This window comes from Carcharhinus amblyrhynchos, chromosome 27 (genome assembly GCF_965287045.1).
Source record: "Carcharhinus amblyrhynchos chromosome 27, sCarAmb.v2.hapA, whole genome shotgun sequence".
Lineage (NCBI taxonomy): Eukaryota > Metazoa > Chordata > Chondrichthyes > Carcharhiniformes > Carcharhinidae > Carcharhinus > Carcharhinus amblyrhynchos.
In genome coordinates this window covers 13,389,038-13,407,517 of record NC_137350.1, presented here as the reverse complement: position 1 = coordinate 13,407,517, position 18,480 = coordinate 13,389,038, and positions in this window count along the sequence as shown.

Genomic DNA, 18,480 nt, shown 5'->3' with positions numbered 1-18,480 from the left:
GGCTGGAGAATTCCAGTAAGAAGTCTCACACCATCAGGTTAAAGTCCAATAGGCTTATTTGTAGCACACGTATGCTACAAATAAACATGTTGAACTTTAACCTGGTGTCGTGAGACTTCTTACTGTGTTTACCCCAGTCCAATGCCGGCATCTCCACATCATGGAGAATTCCAGCCATAGTCTTGTATTCTTCTTTTTATTATCCGACTGGAATACTTAAATCTTTTCCCCAGATATTTTCCCCTTACATGACCAACAAAAGACAGAGTCGATTCAGATTTCACCTAAACAAAATCCTCTTTATTTCACACTTTCAGGTATCAATACTCAACGTAAATCTACATTAGTTGCAATACTTACTTTAACTTACTCAACTTAATTCATTTAACTTCAACCTTAACTTGAGCTCTTTGAACTTTAAAGTTTGACTGAAAACAAATACTATCTTCTTGAGAATACTGGCCGGGTCCGCCCTTCAGTATGGATCTTCCTCACTGTCCTTTGTTCTAATCTGAAGATGATCTTCAGGGCACACATTGCAAATGTGATTCTCGAGTTTCTGCTGAGGAAGAAGACTCAATATAAACCTTTTATCCTAAACTTTGCACATTCTTCCAGAAAGCTCTCAGCCGACGATGGAAATTGATCACAATGTTTGATTATAGCCAATGGCTTTACTTGTAAACCACTCTCAAATGTTTATACCAAGTTGCATGGACGTCATGTAGCTTCACCATCTAAGGGATAAGGTAGGAATGAACGGTGTCAGGATGTCTGGCACCAGTTCAAACAGCCATCTTTATTTGGTCAACACAGGAAGGGTCAGGTCACATTTCTCAAGACAGGTCACGGCTTGTTGCAGCCTTCTCTGACCTGCAATCATGTCTAATACATCTTTGACTAAAATTCCCAGCAGGCTTGATTATAGTTCTTGACCATTCTTGTTGTCACTGTTGCCATCGCCGTTGCTGTAGCTCTTGGCCATCTGGCCTCAGTCCCTCCTCTTGATCCTGGAGCATGAAGCAAATTGGATCACAAGCCATAGCCATGCTCCCTCTCACAGGTAAGTATTAAGATTTCAGTCAAATTAACAATTAATATGGGGCAGCACAGTGGCACAATTGTTAGCACTGCTGCCTCACGGCACCAGGGACCCAAGTTTGATTCCAACCTCAGATGACTATGTGGAGTTTGTATGTTCTCCCTGTGTCTGTGTGAGTTCCCTCCAGGTGCTCCGGTTTCCTCCTGCAGTTCAAAGATGCACAGGTTAGATGGATTGGCCACGCTAACTTGCCACTTAGTTTCCCAAGATGTGTCGGTTAGAGGGGTAAATACATGGGTTACAGTGATAGGGCTTTGGTAAGATGCACCGTTAAAGAGTTGGTGCAGATTGATGGGCAGAATGGCCCCCTTCTGCATTGTAGTGATTCTATGATTCTTTGAACACACTATTACATCCTTACAATTAACTAAATTCCCGTCTATACAATGTCAGTTCCATGTTCAACTGTTGCGTTGTCTCCCTTTTCCATTGAACAAACTGAATCGTAAATAACATTAAATAAGTATCATGCACACTGCAACATGTGATATAAGATGAATCTATGGATGAATCTACACATTTTATCCCAGTCCCATAAATCATCCAACAATTAGTCACTTTGATAGTTTTAATGTCCCTTTTAATCTTCTCAGTTCTTTGAACCACTTCAGTAAAAGTTCGATGAACATTAACTAATTGCTTCTTAATTTGTATCAGATTCTCTTGTAAAAAATCAATAGTAGGGTTATATTTTTCAAAGTAGTTGCTTGACATCCTTTTAAGCTCATTTGTAACATTAAAAATCTCTTATTTACATCAATTAACTCTAGACAGCCTATCTTAGCTGGTATTTGAGGTTTTAAGTTTAAGTTCAGTTATTAGTGTCACAAGTAGGCTTACATTAACACTGCAATGAAGTTACTGTGAAAATCTCCGAGTCGCCATACTCCGACTCGTGTTCGGGGGCACGGAAGGAGAATTTAGCATGGCCAATGCATCTAACCAGCATGTCTTTCGGACTGTAGGGGGGAAACAGGAGCTCCCAGAGGAAACCCACGTAGACACGGGGAGAATGTGCAGATTCGGTACAGACAATGACCCAAGCTGGGAATCAAACTGGGATCCTTGATGTTGTGAGGTAGCAATGCTAACCACTGTGCCACCATGCTGCCCTTATTAAAGAAAAAAGTACTATTGGTAACATTACATATTAATGTACCATATTGAGATTCTTTCAGTGAGGTACTAACACAATGTTCTCCCTCACCCTTATAAGCTACCATGTAATAATTGTATCAGGATTTTAGCTTCTATTATACAATTTAAATTCATATCTGCTTTAAAACCACACAAAGCCTGTCCATTAGAATATATTGGGTAAGGGCAAAGAACTATTTCATCTATTTGTTGACATTTATTAACTTCACCGTTTTTTTGGGAATTTATTCCTTCGTGCTTCATGTTATTTCACTTAGTTACTCCACTCCAGGCAGGGAAAGATATTTGGGGTCATGGAAGTTTAACATGATTGTAACGGACGGGAAATGTATTCATAAAATCTGTTTTACTCTGACGAAATTCATGATAGCAAGGCTTGCTTTCCAATTTTTTTCTGGAGCACCCGGACGAAACCCACGCAGACATGGGAAGAACTCTGCACAGACAGTGACCCAAGCTGGGAATTGAACCCGGATCTCTGGCACTGTGAGGGAGCAGCTCCAACCATGACACACCACACACCACATTTTGTCTACTGTCTGGATACAGTTAGCCTGTAATCTGCTATTGGTACAGGATGTTCCCATGCTGATATCCTATGTAATGTATGACTCTTCTGAGTTTGGTGTGTCTAGAGGAGTAACAAGAACTCTCTGACCCAGGGTCTATATGAAGAATGTAGACAATGTGCAATCTGTTTTAGCTGTCTTGGGGTTGATTTGTCTTTTAGGCAGGCAAGTGATAGAGAGTGTCACCTGTACCCATAGAGAAGATCGAAACAGAGTGACATTGAGGCCCGGGTCTCACTCGATTCAGGGTGGCAAGAGCTGCAGAGATGCCCAATGAGGTGGTATGGTCGTGGGGGCTTCCTGAGGTAGCCCTCCAGCTTTGAACAGGGCTGGCTGCATCACAGTATTGTTGAGAGGTCCAGAGGAACACTTCCCCTGCTCCATTGCACAGAAAATTCAATGGACATTAACATTTTCAAAGTCTTTTTAATGTTATCGTCTCAACTTTTAATGCCATTTATTCCTACGAGAATCATCTCCAAACTCCATGGCCTGGGCCTCAGCACCTCCCTCTGTGACTGGATCCTAGACTTCCTAAACCACTGAACACAGTCAGTACGGATAGGGAACAACACTTCCTCCATATCATCCTCAACACTGGTGCCCCACAAGGCTGTGTCCTCAGGCTCCTACTACACTCCTTATACACCTCTGGCTGTATAGACAAATTCCCTTCTAATTTGATTTTCAAGTTTGCTGATGACACCACTGTAATGGGTCGGATCTCAAACAATGATGGGACAGAGTATAGGAATGAGATAGAAGCTGCTCACGCATTGAGCAGTGACCTGGTCTCCAGCATCCTCTGACTGTCAAAGACATCAGATGTTGCTTCCCCTGCCAGCTATGGGCCCGTGTCAGTGATGTGCTCACCAGATTGCGACCCTGAGCCTACTCTAGGAAGTGGGAGCTCTGAGGTGAATGTCTCTGTGCTGGTGGAGGGTGCAGGGGAATGCCATGATTGTGCATCCTCTGAGGCTTCGGAGACATCATTCCTTGAACTGGGGTTATGGCTGGTTCCGTGGCTGGTCTCCGTTGTGGGCCTCCCACTTTTCTTGCTGGGACGGAGGAGAGAAAACGATATTGGATGTGAGAGCAGCTTCTTTAATTGAACAAATGTGTTACTCTATTGGTGCGGCTGACAACAGCAAACTGGAGGCATCCTGACTGGTTCCCTCAGGGGGTGAGGAGGTTTGGGTGGGTGGGGGGGGGGGGGAGATGTGGGAGGATTACTGTCTTGCCTTTAGCTCAAGCAGTTTCTGCCCCTCCAGTGTCAGATTCAATGAGCTTCTTGCAGATGCATATGTAATGAGCTGAACAGTGCAAGATTGTGGGTGGTCAGTTGTACACACCCTCCCCCCAACACCATGCCCCATCCCCACCGTTCCTCCTGGCCTACAACCCTCCCCCCACCCCCCATGCCTCTATAACCACCGTTCCGTCCCCCACCTTTCTCCCCACCCTCCCCTTCCCTTGAAATGAATTTTGAACAGAGGTCAGGAAAGGTTTAATGAAAATGTTAAAATTTAAGAGTCATAAATGTTTGGAATCTGGAAAGACAACGCAGACACCATTTTGAATCTTTTATTTTAAATATTTTTCACTAATTCAAAATCTCAAACCACTCTGGTTTGTGGAGCCATGAGTTCTCATGAACTGGAGTACTCCAATCCAGTATCTAAGCTCTGGCTATACCATAGCCAACTGATACGTTGGTGTTAGTAGCTTTTCCACAATATGGAACCCAGCAAACTCCCACAAGCAGCAATGGAATCTGTTACTAATGATGTTATCTGAAGCATAAATATTTAAATAATAAACCAAGGGCACCACAGTTGCTAAAAAGCCCAAACATACTCATTTGTCATTTCATTCGTGATCACAAATTATACTCTATAATTTTCACCAGTGCAGTCAAACTTTTATGAGACTGAATAGCCAATGGCAAGGATTAACCCGATCATAGAATCCTACAGTGCAGAAGGAGGCCATTCAGCCCATCAAGTCTGCACCTACAACAATTCCACCCAGGCCCTATCCCTATCCAATTTAGTACTGCCAATTCACCTAACCCGCACATTTTTGGACTGTGGGAGGAAACTGGAGTACCCGGAGGAAACCCAGGCAGTTTTCTGACAATTGACAATGGTTTCATGGTCATCAGTAGATTCTTAATTCCAGATTTCTTTTATGGAATTCAAATTCCACTGGCTGCTGTGGCAGGATTTGAACCAGGGCCCCCAGAGTTTTAGCTGAATTTCTGAATGACTAGTCTAGAAATATTACCAGTGGATCTTTGCCTCCCCTTGATGCTCCGTTAGGGTATTCCATAATGAGCAATGTTTAGGGTGTCCATCAGTGGGGCCAATTAATGGTGTGGAACATTGATTTAAATATTTTAATAAGAGTTGCCTCTGTTTCAGGGATTGAGTCAGATGGATCTTTATTTTCCCAAACTTGTCTTTGTCTGTTTCCTTGTTTCCCAGGAAAAACTCAGTGACAGGTAAATGACCGTTGCCCCTTCCCATGTAGAGATCTCAGAATGTTGTGGATAAAAGAAAATTACAGTGGATGCTGGAATCTGAAACCAAAAGAGAAAATGCTGGAAAATTATTAAAGATACTGCAGGGTGAGGGAATGAAAGATGTGTCATAGCCATCAAATTCAACAACCTCAGATGATAAGCTCTACCCCACCTCGATCTCTTTGTTTTCATTCAAGCTTTTACTCTTCTCTACCTTTTATTCCTTTATTGCCTTTATTTATTTTTCTTCCCCCCCAAACTCTTTCCCCCTATTTTATCCACTTTTCATACCATGGGCATAGATAGGGTGAACAATTGGAAGCTTTTTTCCCAGGTCAGAAATGACAAACACAAGGAATCACAAGTTCAAGGTAAAGGGAAGTTGGGGGGGCAAGGTTCAATACAGATATGTGGGGGACATATTTTACACAGAGGGTGGTGGGGGCCTGGAATGCACTACCAAACAAGCTGGTAGAGGCAGATGCGCTAGGATCATTTAAGACTTATCTAGATAGCCACATGAACAGACTGGGAATAGAGGGATACAAATGAATGGTCTAGTTAGGAACGCATGATCGGTGCAGGCTTGGAGGGCCAAAGGGCCTGTTCCTGTGCTGTATTTTTCTTTGTTTGTTTTCCCTCTTTGCCTAAATTTTACCTCTCTCCCACCCATTCCCTCCCCCTTCCCCCACATCTTCATATGTCACAGTTTACCCTGCGATTTCAGCTTCTCTGCCGTTTGGCCATTCTTTATTCTCTCGGACTGCCATTAACAGCCTTTCCCCTGGTTTCTGTGGCTCTGACTCATCTTTCATTCCCTCCCCCTGCACTTAAATGTCCCCCACTTTCTATGCTTTTTAAGCTTTGACAAAGGGTCACCTGGACTCAAAACGTCAGCTCTTTTCTCTCTTTACAGATGCAGCCAGACCTGCTGAGATTTTCCAGCAGTTTCTTTATTGGTTTCAGAATATTATGGTTTGTTGCTGACTGTCCACAGATTCTCCCTCTGGCTTCAGGTGAAGGGTTTAAATTTACAAACCAGGTTGAGCATGAGTTTTCACAAAATGATCACAACAAACTAAATCTAAATTTGTCTGTCCCGACTGCGTAGCCTTGCCAATCAAATGTATCTAAATTAAAACCACAGGCTGTGTGAACTTGAATTGAGTGACTTGGCTTTTTCTTCCGACATCTGGGCTAGATGATAATATCTGTTTATATATCAAAAATAAGCTGGGTCCTTTTCATGAATCTGTCTGTCTTTTAAGCTCGTGTTTATTCTGCCATTTTGGTGGCAAAGACAGGAAGGAAGATTATTATCTGAATGGTGGCAGTTTAGGAAAAGAGGAATGTGACCCAGGTGTCATGGTGGAACAGTCACTGAAGGTTAGCATGCAGGTACAGCAGGCGGAGGGGAAAAGCTAATGGTGTGCTGGCCTTCATAGCAAGATGATTTGAATTTAGGAGTAAGGATGTCTTGCTGCAGTTATACAGGGCATTGGTGAGGCCGCACCTTGGGTATTGTGTGCAGTTTGGATCTCCTGGTCTGAGGAAGGACATTTGAGGGAGTCCAGTGAAGGTTCACCAGACTGATTCCTGGAATGGAAGGACTGACGTATCAAGAAAGACTGGATTGTCTGGGCTTGGAATTTAGAGAGGGGATCTCACAAAAACATATAAACTCCTGATGGGACTGGACAGGCTAGATGCAGGAAGAATGTTCCTGGTGTTGAGGAAGTGTAGAACTAGGAGTCACAATCGAAGAATAAGGGGTAAGCCATTCAGGGCTGAGATGGGGAAGAACTTCTTCCAGAGAGTTGTGAACCTGTGGAATTCTCTACGTAGAAAGCTGTTGGGGTCAGTTCATTAGATATGTTCAAGAGGGAGCTGGATGTGGCCCTTGTGGCTAAAGGGGTCATGGGGTATGGAGAGAGAGTGAGAGTGGGATACTGAAAATACATGATCAGCCACGATCATATAGAATGGTGGTGCAGGCTTGAAGGGCCGAATGGCCTACTCCTGCACTTATTTTCTATGTTTAGTGAGACAGACAGAAAGAAATCAAAACTCAGTCACTGTCTGGGGAAAAGTACTTAATTGTTCTCATCGCCATGGTGAACTGCTTAATAAACTAGAGAGTCTAGTTTATTGGATATATTGAATATTCTACCAGTCTTAATCATTTTCATATTTTAAAGTCACATTCATTCCCCCTGCTCCCACTATCCACTTTAAGAACATGGGCTGGATTTTCACTACTGAGGCAGGTAGCTTGAGTTTTGAAATCTTGCCGGGGGGGGGGCACATGGCGGCATTCCTCACCCACATCCATCTCCCAGTGGCTCCACTATGCCAATTTGTCCCCCCACCCATCCCCATTATACTCTTCCTGGCTTTTTCATGCGACTAAATGCCTGCCCCCTACCCACCCTTCATGCCACATCATAGATCCCATGTCCTTTCATATCCGCATGCCTTCTCCGTACCTACTAACACAGTATTTATTATGGGCATACTCAGGAGCCAGGTGAAGGTGCAGAAAATATAGGATTGCTTTTTCAGTGAATTGGGTTGACTCAGGAGCGCTTTATAAATGGTGGGTGGTCCTGATTCCGAGATGCTCGACAATATTCCCAGGCTGTCTAATTTTCAAGTATGACTTCAAAGGATTCTTGTCAAAAGCCCATATCCGCACTCACGATCTGGCTGGCCCCAGTGCGGCAGTAAGCATGTCCTACTCCTCTGTAATTTTCATGGAGTTGGGTCAAGCTTTTACAGAGTCATGTTTCTCAACCCATTAAAAGACTCATGAACCCAAGACTGTATGAGGACACATTTAAAATATAAGTTGAAAAGGTCCCCCTCATGCTTCCTATGCCTGTTTATACCTCTAAGCCTCAGGCCCTTCGTGCCCTTTTTTCCAAGCCCTACCCATCCACTTACTCTTCATGCCCACATGCCAAGCTCTGCCCTTTCATTTATGTCAACGATATGCCCCCATGCCAAGTTCTGGCATTTCCAGTGACCCACTGTAGACTCTCTAGAACCAATAATTACCATATTTCACGGCGCAAAAAAGAAATTTTGACCAAATGTAATCCATTGCTATCTTTCTCCTATGCTTCTCACAAAAGCTAATAAAAATGTCAATCATCTAAGTGCATTAAAGTTTCAAAAATCACAAACCCTTGAAACCACTTAACTTGTGTCAACAAATTTAGTGAAATTGACCGCATAGATCAGGGGGTCTGAGGTATCAAACACACCATTTCCTCCAGGGTGCAGGTGTTCTCATAATTTAATAGCTGCCTGGTTTCTCAGATAAGCTTCATTATATATAGGGGGCATGAGGAATCATAGGGAATGGGCAGAAGTGTAGTAGGTGGCATGAGGACAAAGAGGTGAATGGAAGCACTGAACTCGCATTGGGGGCATGAGTGTACATAAGAATGGATGGGGTCATGAAATGGCACTACGATAGGCCTTTTACAGGCCTCTGCAGCCAGAAGCTCCTGTGCCCTTCTGCATTTTTTCCCGGGTTGGCTGGCCCAATTTTAGCCCACTCCCCAGATTCCACCTTTAGAGGTACTTTCTCCAAATGAGAGCTGGCCAAATGAGGAACTCCCCTTGCTCACCTCAAGAATGAAAATCCAGACAATAAGCTTCTAAAAATCTAATAATAATTCTTAGCCATATAAACTTAATGTTGAAAAGACTCCCATTCATGTGACCAATTCAACACTTCTAAATCTCAAGTGGTTAATCTCATTAAAAACAAAATTATTTTCAGATTGTACAAGAAAGATGACTAATCCTTTAATAACCTCTCTAAACTGTCAATCAAACTATGAACTCAGGAACCCATGATGAGATCATTTAGGTTCTGAAACTCAGGCAAGTATTCATAATGGCTTAATAATAGCCCTTGGGAAATGTCATCAAAGCTCTTGATTGAAACAGCATGAACAGATGGTAATGATTTTTTTTAACCTACACCAGATGGCCTGTCAATTAAATCAGTCCAAAAGAAAGTGTTTTGTCAAGTTTTACTGACAGTTTTAGCATTTGAAGAAATCTTTGGGTTGTGACAAATAAATAGACCTTATCCACCTGTCAAAATAATTTATATCAACTCCATCAAATGGTGATGTCCACATTATGCTTTAAGACCATTAGACATTCAAGTTGGTACCTATTTGAACTTAGCACCAAGTTTCAATGGCCTTGCTGAGTTCAGAATTTCTGCCTGTGTGAATCACATCCTGCCCCCATTCCCCTGCTGGCAATAATTAGATCTGTTAAACAAAAAGGAGGGGCAGGAAGTCCACATCCAGATCATCGCATCTTTACAGGTCTACAGAAACTTCCTGACTCTATGGAAGTTCAGCCCCAAATTCTTTCTAAGTGTTTTCTTTCTGAAAAAACGCTTTGGAAGTCTGGATTTCTGGCTCATAGACAGCCAAAGCTCCAATGTGCAATATGGCTTCTCATAACAATCTCCGTCACAAGAATCGTGTTTGCTGACAATGTTATGGTGCTTGAATGGTTAAAGACTCATATTGAAAATTCTGTCATGCACAAAAATCTGGTACAGCTGTGACCTCTGTCACTGGTAGCATGAATGCTTGAATATTGGAACGTGCAGGCTTATTAAGATAATTGGATTCACCCCAATAATTAGCTAAAGGGCTGGGTTTTTTTTGATTCAATGCATGCAAACATGTAACTCTCTGTTAAGCGTGATTGGTATATGCAGCCTGGCATCATCCCTGCTCAAAATACCCCGAATGCCTCAAGTGAAATATTTCCCCCAACAGTAATTGGGCAGTAAAATTACCCACGGTCCAAATATCTGCCCTTCAATGCTTTCGGTTTCTTTGCCATGCAGGCTTTGCTGACCCCGACATATGTTACAGATTCCTGAACCATTCTGACTGGGAAATGGAATTTGCAGGGAATTTATTTAACACATCTGCCATTTCCTGATTCCCTATAATATTTCTATCTGACATTCCTCAAAGAACGTGTCTGGTATTTTAGAGCCCTCTAACCCACTACGTAACAAAAACAAATTATTTTGATCCCTTGTGCTGCCATCCACCATTTTGCTTCCTATTATCCTCTAAAACCCAGGTCATTATTTCCAAAAACTGTAAATCAGACTCCTGAGTTTTCTCAATTGTTTCGAAAACAATTCTTTTGATTCTTATTTCAATTTCTCTGTTGCTGCGCTCAGTGCTATTTTCCTCCATTTTGCTCTCCCAGAAGTGCGTTGTATTTATTTGTACCTCTTTGTGCTTATTATTTTAAGTAGTTGGAAAATTGTGAGCCGAGCCATTTGAATTTCTGATGTAAGTTAAAATGGGCGAGAATTTCTCATCCATGGTAACAAGCAGGAACATTGCTCCTTTAAGACGCTCTTTATAAAAAAAATCAACTATCATCATTGTATTTCCTGTCCTTAACTCAATCCTCCCAAGAACTTTTCTCATAGCCCCAAAAGTTGCTCTTCTGAATTCTTGCAGGCCTGTAATTGTTATTGTTGGCTTCAACTTTATATTACAACAAATTTAAGTATGCTGTAATCACTTGCACTCAAGTGCTTGGATGCTTCCAGGTTATTAATCATTTTTGGTAGACTGTTAAATACTGACCTAATATAATATCCAACCTCATACCTTGCTTCAGAAGAAGCAGTCACTCACTGCATCTAATTAATCTGCTTTCACTTTCATCCTGTACTTCCACTTGACTGCAATCTGCACACTTTACCTCCGGGATGCTGAGATGCCCCTTGGCTATTATTTTAGGATTCATTGCAACCTCTCTTCTTTGCTAAACCACTGACTGGCTACCTATTCATGTTGAGCTTGTGGTTGATCAAAGTTGACAATTATCACTCTGCTGCATTTATGAGTTTCATTCCTAAAACGTTACCTCTTTTCACTGTGAAATTCATCCATTAGATTGTTTGTTCGTTACTAATTAATACCATTAACTCCACCTATTATAACGTTCCATTAAATTGTCCATATCTTTTCAGCTACTTTTAATCCCATTATCTGCTTGTGGCCATGTTATTTGATGTCATTGGTTTCCTTTATCTCTAAATCCAAATGTTCCTTGCATGTATACAGCTTGCTACCCCTTGAATGGAATTCATCCTATCCTTTTGACCCTAAATAAAATTATTTCCTTTTCTTGCTTGGTTAACAATAACCACTTGCTTGCCTGTCTTTTGCTGGCCTAGTTTAAATGAATCACAGTTTTTTCATTCATTGATGTGGCATGGGAGTCACTGTGAAAGCAGCATTTAGTGGCCAACTCCAATTGCCCTTGAGAAGGTGGTGATGAGCAGTTGCCATCTGTATGGTGTTGCTAAGGTATTTAAAGAATTTGACCCAGTGAATGAACAGTAATAGATTTCCAAGTCAGGGTAGTGTCTGACCTGGAGGAAAACTTGCAGGAAGTGGTGTTCCCATGTGAGTGCTCTCCTTGTTCTTCTAGGTGTTAGACGTCACAAGCTTGGAAGATGGTGTTGAAGAAACCTCGAGGTGTTGCTGCAGTGCATCTTCTAGATGACACACACTTCTGTCAAACTGTGCCTTTGGTGGAACGGGTGAATTTTTAAAAGTTTATTTGTTTATTACTTTCACAAGAGGGCTTACAGCAATGAAGTTACAGTGGAAACCCCCTAGTCACCACACTCTGGCGCCTGTTTGGGTGCACTAAGGGAGAATTTTGCACGGCCAATGCACCTTAGTAGCATGCCTTTCGGACTGTGGGGGCAAACCGGAGCACTGAAGGAAACCCACACAGACATGGGGAGAATGTGCATACTCCACACTGACAGTGATTCAAACCAGGAGTTGGATCCAGGTCCCTGGTCCAGTGAGGCTAACCACCATGCCACCGTGCTGCCTTGAATGTTTGCATGATGTTTGAATGTTTGTAGATGGGGTGCCAATCAAGCAGGCTGCATTGTCCTTCATGTATCGAGCTTCTACAATGTTGTTGGATCTGTACTCAGCCAGGCAAGTGCACCATATTCTGCTACATTGCTGATTTGTGCCTTGTACATGCTTTGGCGAGCTCACAGGATAAATAGCCTCTGACTTTCTTTGTAGGCACATTATTTATTAGGTGAGTTTACTGTGGCCCCACCTTATTTTGTTGGAACTATCACAAATTAACATTTTTGTCCCGCTTGGTTAATCGAAAAGGGAGGAATGCTATGTACAATGACTGAATTACCAATTATAAAATCATGATGAAAATAAAACTTTCAGCCCCTCTTAATTCATCCATCTATTGAATCCTAATTTTCTTCCCATCCCAGTTAAAGGCCCAGGTTTTCATTTTACTCTATGCTCAAAGCCCATTCCAAGAATACTTTCCTGGCAATATGGTTGAGGCATTGCTGACCTATCTGCAGACTTCCCTTAGCTTATAAAAAAAATTGTTCCGATGTTTGCCATGTGCTGTTTTCAGTCCATATATTCACATTTCTAATTTTGTTGTAAATAAAGGACAGAGAAAGTCTCATCATTTTATATCTTATGTTGTGTTGAGAAAGTGCTTTTCTTTCTTGTCTACATCTTCAGATAGCCTGAGGGATATTTACCAGAGTCAAGAGATGGGCAATAAATGCTGGACAGCCAGTGATGCCCACGAATGAATTTAAAGAAATTCAGATATTAGCAACGTTGTATCTGCTAGCTCCATCCATGAAAGAGACAAGGAGATGTTCCAATTCTTTCCCCTCTTCAAGTATCAAGGATTTCAGAGTGGGATATAATTCTTTCAACCACTCCGCTACGGCACAGTGGCACAGTGGTTAGCACTGCTGCCTCACAGCACCAGAGACCCGGATTCAATTCTGGCTCGGGTGACTGTCAGTGTGGAGTCTGTACATTCTCCCCATGTCTGTGTGGGTTTCCTCTGAGTTCTGCAGTTTCCTCCCACAGTCCGAAAAACGTGCTGATTGGGTGCATTGGCCAGGTTAAATTCTCCCTCAGAGTACCCGAATGGGTGCCAGAGTGTGGCAACCAAGGGATTTTCATCGTAACTTCATTGCAGTGTTAATATAAGCCTACTTGTGACATGAACAAATAAACTTTAAAACTAGCCTGACAGAAATAAACATGACCTGCATCTTCAGAATTGTTTTGAAGGAAGTTATTTGTTTACCAACAAGCGGATATTTTGGCCTTGGAGGGAGTGCAGGGGAGGTTTACTAGGCTGATACCGGAGTTGAGGGGGTTGAACTATGAGGAGAGGCTGAATAAACTACGCTTGTACTCGTTAGAGTTTAGAAGAATGAGGGGAGATCTCATTGAGACGTATAAGATGATGAATGGGATGGATAGGATAGAGGTGGAGAGACTCTTCCCGCTCAGAAAAGACAGTAGGACTAGGGGGCATAGCCTCAGGATAAAGGGGGGGCGGTTTAGAACGGAGTTGAGGAGGAACTTCTTCACTCAAAGGGTGGTGAATCTCTGGAATTCTCTGCCCGTTGAAGTGGTGGAGGCTGCCTCGCTAAATATTTTTAAGACGTGGGTTGATAGGTTTTTGATAGGCGAGGGGATTAAGGGTTATGGGGAGAGGGTGGGGATGTGGAACTGAGACACGACAGATCAGCCATGATCTTATTGAATGGCGGGGCAGGCTCGAGGGGCTAGATGGCCTACTCCTGCTCCTATTTCTTATGTTCTTATGTTATGTTCTTATGTTCTCCTTTTATGGTGAGAAGCCTTGTCCAATGACTCAGTCACGTCTTTTCAGAACCTGTTTAAATTCTGACTGTTATGTGTTGGGGCTTGGCCCTTTTAAGGGAACAGGTGATGTGTCCTGGGGTGTGGTGTAAGCAAGTTGGGAACTGCCTTGAGCGGGCAATCAGCGTGTGTGGTGTGGAGTGAGTAGACTGAATAAAGATCTGTGATCTCTGATGCTTGGCTGTGGAACAGTTCTTGAGGGGATTCCTCAGTACTCAGAGATTTAACATCAGCATTTGGTAGGCTGTTATTGGTCCTGAAGACGAAGGCTAATTCTCTCAGCATCTTCTTCATGACGAGTGCAACACCTCAGTTCCTTAACCTTTGCTTTGACATTGTGTAGATTAACTGAAGGTGCCACTTTGTGAATAGTACATTGGTAGCATTAGCTGCAGTAGTTCAGAGGGGTAAAAAAACCTGACTATTTAGCTGGTCAAACTAAAAGAGACTTTCAATTAATGACAAAATATCAACAATGAAGTAATGGACAAAAAAGCAACAACTTGCATTTATATAGCACCTCTAATGTAATAAAATATCCCAAGGTACTTTACTTCAGTATTTGGATTATAGCTACACTAAACAAATAGCATTTTCAACCCTGCCAAAGAATTTTTGCTCCGTACTAAAGTGAGAGATTTCAGTGCTGGGTAAACAAATGTCTTTCCATGTTGCAGTGCGAGTTTGAAGCATTCACGTGTCAGTGAAGTAAGTCTGTTACAGAATATATACCTGTGGTCACCTGCGTTTCTGGGCTCCCTCCAATGATATCAAATCATGACACTTAAACAGCAAGCCGCACGATGGCACAGTGGTTATCACTGCTGCCTCATAACACCAGGGACCTGGGTTCGGTTCCTGGCTTGGGTCGCTGTCTGCATGGAGTCTACATGTTCCCCCTGTGTCTGCGTGGGTTTCCTCCCACAGTCTGAAAAATGTGCTGGTTAGGTGCATTGGCCATGCTAAATTCTCCCTCACTGTACCCGAACAGGCGCTGGAGTGTGGTGACTAGGGGCTTTTCACAGCAACTTTGTCAGAGTGTTAATGTAAACCTGCTAGTGACATGAATAAATAAACTTTACCTATGCTAAATTCACCCATGCAAGATATGTTAAAGGATGGTCCTTGTTGTGGCAGAGATTTATTTAAATTGAGGAGCGTTTTTCAAATTGCCCTTTGCGTTAGCTGTAATTGTTGAAGATATTTCATTTTATTGAGTAGATTGTACAGTGCTCTTTAATTGTAATTTTACTTTTAAGAGTCTGGTATCGGAGTATCCACCTGTGTCTCTTTGGTGCACAACACAAACATTTTTACATAATGTATCACTGCTGGAACCTTGCAAACACTTCTGGCATATGCAGATGTATAACTGATGGAATTGGTTGTGGATTGGAAGAATCTAGTGGCATAAAAATTTAATGCATGCCCACAGGATGAGCCATTCCTGTGGCGCGAGGTGTTTGCAGGTCAGCCAGCAGCAGATGGCCTCGCTGCGTGACGGCCTCCTTTGTGTAGCGGAGGTGTCAAAGACACATCTCTGTTCAAGTGGGGCTCTGTAAGTGCCAGTCTTAGACTGGTGAAGGTTGCAGAAGAAATACTGCAGGTGTTGTTGCACAGCTCACAAACTGATCTCCCTTCCGTTACTCACTGAAACCCACTGAGTCGATCCTTGAGAATATGTTGCAGTGTTTAAAGTTTATTTATTAGTGTCACAAGTAGGCTTACATTAACACTGCAATGAAGTTACTGTGAAAATTCCCTGGTCACCACACTCTGGTGCCCGTTTGGGTACACTGAGGGAGAATTTAACATGGTTAGTGCACCTAACCATGTCTTTCGGACTGTGAGAAGGAAATTGGAGCACCCGGAGGAAACCCACGCAGACACGGGGAGAATGTGCAATCTCTACACAGATAGTAGCTCAAGCCGAGGATCGAGCCCAGTGCTGTTTTAAATTGTATCACCAAACACAAGTTAAATACTGAAAAAAAAGAAAGACTTGCCTCTTTCAGGATCTTGCAACATTCTAAAGAACAACAGTGCAAGAGTGAGGTTATCCACTTTGGCAGAAATAATAGTAGGAGGGATTATTATCTAAAAGGCAAAAAGCTGCAGCATGCTACGGTGCAGAGGGGCCTGGGGCAAAAACTCAGTCTGCAGGTGTAGCAGGTGATCAAGAAGGTGAATGGAATGTTGGCCTTTATGGCGAGGGGGATAGAATATAAAAGTAGGGAGGTCTTGCTGCAACTGTACAGGGCACTGGTGAGGCTGCAGCTGGAGTACTGTGAGCAGTTTTGGTCGCCGCACTTGCGGAAGGATATATTGGCTTTGGGAAGAGTCTCTCCACCTCTATCCTATCCATCCCATTCATCATCTTATACGTCTCAATGAGATGTCCCCTCATTCTTCTAAACTCTAACAAGTACAAGCCTAGTTTATTCAGCCTCTCCTCATAGCTCAACCCCCTCAACTCCGGCATCAGCCTAGTAAACCTCCTCTGCACTCCCTCCAAGGCCAAAATATCCTTGCGTAAGTACGGCGCCCAAAACTACACACAGTACTCCAGCTGCGGCCTCACCAATGCCCTATACAGCCGCAGCAAGACCTCCCTACTTTTATATTCAATCCCCCTCACGATGAAGGCCAGCATCCCATTCGCCTTCCTGACCACCTGCTGCACCTGCAAGCTGGGTTTTTGTGACTCATGCACAAGGACTCCGAGGTCCCTCTGCACCGTCGCCTGCTGCAGTTTTTCTCCACGTAAGTAATAATCCTTCCTACCATTATTCCTACCAAAGTGGACCACCTCGCGTTAGTTTAACGTCTGTTGTAGGTAAAATGTTAGAATCCGTCATCAAGGAGGAAATAGCGAGGCATCTTGAGGGGAATTGCTTGATAGAGCAGACGCAGCACGGTTTCGTTAAAGGGAAGTCGTGTCTGACAAATTTACTGGAGTTCTATGAGGATGTGTCTAGGGCGGTGGATGGAGGATATAGCAGGACTAGAGGACACAGCCTCAAGATAAGTGGGGGGGGGGTGCAGTTTAGATCAGAGTTGAGGAGGAACTTCTTCACTCAAAGGGTGGTGAATCTCTGGAATTCTCTGCCCATTGAAGTGGTGGAGGCTACCTCGCTAAATATTTTTAAGTCACGGGTAGCTAGGCTTTTGATAGACAGGGGAATTAAGGGTTATGGCAAGAAAGCGGGAAAGTGGAACTGATTCACCTCAGATCAGCCATGATCTTATTGAATGGTGGGGCAGGCTCGAAGGGCTAGATGGCCTACTCCTGCTCCTATTTCTTATGTTCTTAACAGAGCCTCCTGCAGTGTAGCCACTGATGTAGGCAAGTCTGAATGCAGAGTGAATTGGTTTTTTGGTGCAATGCAATTGCAAATTGGGGTTTATCTTCCATACCCAATTTCTTTTCTTATTCACTTAGGACGTAGAAAAACAGACACAGCCCAAAACAACCTGCTGATTTGCAATGGCCCCTTTTGTGCTGTTGTTGAACAGTAATTTCACTCCCAGAATGTCCTCGCAGGGGAGAACATTATAAATGTCGAGTTTAGCCACCTTCTTTTGACAGACAATCTGCAGTATTATCTTTTGTGGACAGTGTCCTGAAGTGTTGGGGAAGGCCATCCTCCTCACACCACCTCATAAGCTATGAATGTACAGAGGGTTGTGTGCACATCGACTCCACACTGACACGCGATCACCAAATCATTCATGCCTTTGGCATTAGGTGTCTCCAGCTCATTAATGCCTGGTTCTTCTTCTTGTTCCTAGTAATGTTCCCGATGGTGGGGGAGTTCAGAGGGGTCATTGTTTGAGGATAAGGGGTAAATGTTTTCGAACTGAGGGTGGTGAATGCATGGAATACACTACCACAAAATGTAGTTCAGGGCAAAATATTGTCAGATTTCAAGAAGCAATTAGATATAGCTGTTGGGGCTAAAGGGATCAATTGATATGGGAGGGGGAAAGAGAAGAACAGGATATTGAATTTGCTGATTAGCCATGATCAAAATGAATGGTAGAGCAGGCTTGAAGGGCAGAATGGCCTACGCCTGCTTCTCTTTTCTATGTTTCTAATTTCCCATTCCCAGTAATTTTCCACAATTTAAGATGGGGTGGCATGGTGGCACAATGGTTAGCATTGCTCCTTCACAGTGCCAGAGACACATGGTCAATTCTGGCTTCGGCTAACTGTCTATGTGGAGTTTGCACGTTCTCCCTGTGTCTGCGTGGGTTTCCTCTGGGTGCTCTGGTTTGGTCTCACATTCCAAAGGTGTGTAGGTTAGGTTGATTGGCCATGATAAATTGCCCCTCAGTGTCACAGGGATTATT